Source organism: Canis lupus, chromosome 17 (genome assembly GCF_048164855.1).
Source record: "Canis lupus baileyi chromosome 17, mCanLup2.hap1, whole genome shotgun sequence".
Lineage (NCBI taxonomy): Eukaryota > Metazoa > Chordata > Mammalia > Carnivora > Canidae > Canis > Canis lupus.
In genome coordinates, this window is record NC_132854.1 from 5981077 (window position 1) to 5986082 (window position 5006).

A 5006-nucleotide genomic window follows, 5' to 3' on the forward strand; every position below is an offset into this window, starting at 1 on the left:
GCCACCCTGGCGCCCCAGGGAGGACAGGCTCTCTCAATAACAACATCATCGATTACAAAGCAGTACAGCTCTGGAAAGCAGATTTTTAACGTGGGGGAGAATACAGAGTGGGGTACAGAGGTGGAGTCCTACTTAGAAGGACGGGCTTTGTGGAGCTCCCCACAGTGTGCAGTGGGTGGAGGGTGATTGTAAAGTTCTAGCAACCTAGGTGGTGAAATCCACTTCTCTCTCTTAAGTCTCAGAGGAAAAGGAAAGAATGTTATGGGTTGAATTGCATCCCCTCCAAATTCAAATGTTGCATTCCTATCCCTCATTACCCTAGAACGTGACCTTATTTGGAAACAGGGTCCTTGCCGATGTAATTAGTTCAGATGAGGTCATAATGCAGTAGGGTGGGTCCCTAATCCAATATGACCGGTGTCCTTATAAAGAGAAGCTCAGACACAGGCATATGTTTATAGACAGATGAGGGCGAAGCTTCTACAAGCCAAGGAACACCAAAGATTGCCAGGAAACCACCACAGGCTGGGAGGGAGCCGTGGAACAGATTTCCTTCACAGCCGCCGAGGGAGCCAACCCACTCTCCAATTTAGTGAAGTTTGAGCAATCACTATTTGAGTTTCATAAGCCTAGACATGTCTGTAAAGACGAAGGCATCGTGGATGCTGATGTAAAATCTTTGTATAAGTCAATTATTTAATGGAGGCGAATTCACAATGTGTCTTGAGTAGCTAATTGTAGATTTGTCCATATTTCAGCATCAAGCTTTGCTTCCGACAGCTCTTACCAGTTAAAGTGCACGACAGCCATTGTTCAAGTGGCTTCCAGGAGCATCACTTGATGTGGCCAGGAGAAACCCCACAGCCAGAGCTCACGAAACAGAGCACACGTGTGCGATGTTGGCCATGGTGTGCCGCCTCATGGGATCAGAAACCTAAACATCTAAAAATCCCAGGACGTCTTCAGATCAGGGAAACCTGATTTGGCAACAGCCTCCTTTCTGTGGCGCATTAATACTTAAATGGAAAATCTTCTTCTCTTAGCCATGGTTATGTAACACCTGAAATGGGAGCTCATTCATATTCATGCACGTCTATACTAACATGGTTCCCCTTTGTCCGTTAAACAACCTGAGATCTTTTCCTCTTTTAGGGAAAGGAGGAGATGGAGGTGGAGGAGACAGGAGTGGGAGGAGAGGAAATCTCAGATTTTTGAGTTTGAAAATGAGAACACTGGAAAGTAGGAGAGTCTGGGGAAACTCAAGTTCTCTCTCCGTGAGGTTTCAAAGAAGCTGAAATGAAAGAGGATGCCATCAGAACTTGTCTTGACACCTATCAGATAAAGCCAGAGCCCACCCCCTGCTCGCAGCCACCTTGCTGAAATGTCCTGCAGGTCAGTAGGGGGAATAATCAGCAAACCTGTCACGGGAGCCAGCTAGTTAACTGCATAGATGGTGATCTTGATCTGAGAAGAGATGAAGACTGAAGAGGCAAGAGGTTAAAATCACTCTGGTTCCCTAAGTGTTCCTTAAATCTAGAATAAGATAAAGCTGTAGTGAAGATGGAAGAAATGAGCCTCCTCTATCATTCTGTTAAACAGAAGGCGACAGAGATCCAAGAGGTGATGTCTGCAGAAGGGAAAGTGCTAACTTGGTTCCTTTTTGCTGACGGTGCATTCCAGTTAGAGGTTCATCTCCAAATATCGGTGGGGAAACATCTGGAGCATGTGGAGCCATCGCTAGGGCATCTTTCATCAGGTAAATGAGCAAAATTGTTACGAAGGAATTTGTGGAATCCATCCAGGCTGCTTTAACAAAATACCCTAGGCGGGGAGTGGAGGGAAGGCTTATAAATGATGGAAATATATTTCTTGAAGTTCTAGAAGCTGGAAGTCTGAGATCAAGGTGTCCGCGAATCCAGATGTCTGGTGAGGACCTGCTTCCTCATTCATAGATGGCATCTTCTCCCTGTGTCCTCACAAGGTGGGAGGGCAAGGGAGGGAGGGAGCTGGGATCTTTTATAAGGGCACTAATTCCATTCCTTGGGCTCCAACTCATGCCCTTATCACCTCCCAAAGGTCTCACCTCCCAGTAAAATCACATTGAGGGGTAGGATTTCAAGACACAAATTTTGGAAGGATGCAAATATTCAGTCCATAACAGAGTGGAAACACAAGATAAAATACTGAAACACACTGATGCGCATCATCCGTCCCCACTTGATTTTGGGGAAGATGATAGAAAAGGGAATTTGTGGGGTGGCACCTGAGGAGTTTTAGTTCAGGGAAGCAAATGACTTCTGGACTGAGGAAGGTGGTTCTGCAGATATTCTGGAAAATGGTCTTAAACAGTTAATCTACTCCTCGGCCCCATGCTCTTCAATGAAAAGTGCTGGTACAAAAATCCTCAGGAGTTCCTTTTATTCTGGAAATATTGGAAAGGCACAAGCTGCAAAATCTCTTTATGATTCTAGTCTAACATCCCTTGTTTGTTTAGCGATTCAAAGTCCAAATGAAAGTCCAAAGCCTCCCCCCCCACCACCCCAACCCCTCTTTTGTAATTCAGAGAACTTTCTTCAGGAAATTGCTGGTATAGATTTTCAAAGGTTTTGTTGCAAGTTGGCCAGGTCCTTCCTAGAAGGGAGTTGTTTCCCTAAAATCTGAGTTTATCTTTATATCCACCTGACAATCTGCCTTGGCCGGGGCTGTGTGCCACTTATGCCCAGGACACGTCAACTAAAGCCTCGGTGTCCATCGACAGATGAATGGATAAAGAAGCTGTGGTCTATGTATACAATGGAATATTCCTCAGCCATCAGAAACGACAAATACCCACCATTTGCTTCGACGTGGATGGATCTGGAGGGTATTATGGTGAGTGAAATAAGTCCATCGGAGAAGGACAAACATTATATGGTCTCATTCATTTGAGGAATATAAAAAGTAGTGAAAGGGAATAAAGGGGAAAGGAGAAAAATGAGTGGGAAATATCAGAAAGGGAGACAGAACATGAAGACCCCTAACTCTGGGAAACGAACTAGGGGTGGTAGAAGGGGAGGTGGGTGGGGGGTGGGGGTGACTGGGTGACGGCCACTGAGAGGGGCACTTGACGGGATGAGCACTGGGTGTTATTCTATACGTTGGCAAATTGAACATCAACAAAAAATAAATTTATTAAAAAAATAAAATAAGATAAAAAACCATTTGGAAAGGAAGAAAAAAAAAAAAAACAAAAAAAACAAAGCTAGCTTCTGAGCCTCAGTCTTCTGGGCCTTTCTTCCTCCCCTGACTGCTGTTGCTTGAACACCTGCCATGAGGATGATCACTTGGTTTGTCATTCCTCTGGGTCTGAAGGTCGGGTGTGCTGTGGGGCAGGGAGGATTGCAGAATTTTGGCGGACCCTCCTCAGCTCTTTAGAACCCTGGCTCATGCACGAGTTCTCTGTCCCATTGCCCTTCCCATCACACAAAAGCCTTAATACTGTCAGGACAATAGGATGATAATAAAGCAGGAGAGTTCAGTAGGCAGCATTCATAAACGATCTAAATTAAGTAGCCTAGAAGGAAGGAGAGGCTTCCCCCCCAACCCCCGCGTAAATATGAGAGGCTGGAACCCCTGGGGCCACCGAGGAGTCCTGCGTGCTGCTGGAACAGCACTGAGGAAGCTCAGACCACACACATGCACGCATGCACAGGTGGTGGTGTGCAGAGAGACCCAGGGAAGGTGCAAGGCAACATTCACAGTTGTGTTGGATTGTTACTTCACTGTGCAGGCAAGAATATTAAGGAAAAAAAAATCCCCCAAGACTGTTCCTTAGCTCTTTAATAATTAGAGTCTTTGTAAGATTGTAGAAGCATGTCTTCTCTGACAAGGTTAAATTTATAAATTTCAGTGCTGGGGCAACTTCAAGATTTTTCTCAGCCTTTATAAAAGGTAGCAGTGGGGGATTCACATTGTGTTAGCGTTTGCCTTTAAAATAAAAAGAAGCGCGTGGGTGTTGGAATCAAGATGCTGTTGGGCATGTATGATTTAATATTTGTCATGAAGCAAAGGGAGAGAGAGCTGGAGGGACTGGATGAATGGAAGTTGACACCCTTTACTTGGGGACCAGATGATTTATTTCCAAACTTGTTCATCTTTTCAAAACATTGTATTTTATGATAATTTCAAATGTGTGGAAAATGTACCCAAAAAGGTATATGGAGAGCTCCTGTATTCCCTGTACTTGGTTTGGTAGGATGAATAATAGCCCCCCAGGACATCCAGGCTCTGATGCCTGGCCTCTGAGAGTGTCATCCTGTAGGACAGAAAGGGACTTTGCAGATGGGATCACTGTGATGAGTGATGTTGGGGTTATCCTGGATAATGCAAGCAGGCCCTCACTGTCACCAGAACTGTCCTTGTAAGAGGGAGGCTCAGGGAGATTGGACTGTAAAGAGGAGACGCTGAGGAGAGAAGCAGCCTTGCTTGAGTGATGTGCTTTGAAGCCAGAGGAAGGGGCCACGAGCCAAGGAAAGGGCGAGGGACGGATCTTCTCCACCCACCGCCAGCCCTGCTGCCCCCGACTTCAGCCCCTGAGACTGGCCTTACACCTGGAGCCTTCGAGACCTTGAGAGAATAAACGTGTGCTGTTGCAAACCACCAGGTTTGTGGGTAATTGGTTACAGCTGCAACAGGAGGCTAATAAACCCAGATTCATTTATTTTTAACATGTTGTCCTTTGCTTTTCTGTTCTTTCTCTTCTGTGTATATATGCTTTGTTATTGGTGGTGCTGTTATTATTACTGAACAGCTTTTGAGAGTCATGACCCGGCACGTTCTCCCTCATAAAAGGGGAAATGACAGGAAGTTTAATCCAGGGCTGCTCTGCGAAAACTCGCCTTGTCAACCATCACTGCCCCTGCTTTTCTTACTGCTGTGGCCAGTGGAGACGTTGTCCCGCCGTGCAAACCTGTGCTTCCCGAGGTTCTTCTAGAGGATACTCTCTGCATCTTCTTGTGGACTCTGCA

At 45.8% G+C, this 5006-nt stretch overlaps 1 long non-coding RNA gene across 2 annotated transcripts; it reads left to right on the forward strand.

Annotated features, from left to right (window-relative positions):
- Positions 1-395: 395 nt before the first annotated feature.
- LOC140608282 (uncharacterized) lies at positions 396-3023 on the forward strand. 2 transcript variants are annotated; one of them, XR_012010304.1, is made up of 3 exons: positions 396-592; positions 759-1756; positions 1876-3023. It is a non-coding gene; the product is annotated as an uncharacterized lncRNA (long non-coding RNA). The 2 variants fall into 2 exon arrangements; XR_012010305.1 differs by having other exon boundaries at positions 759-1392; positions 1600-3023.
- Positions 3024-5006: the final 1983 nt, after the last annotated feature.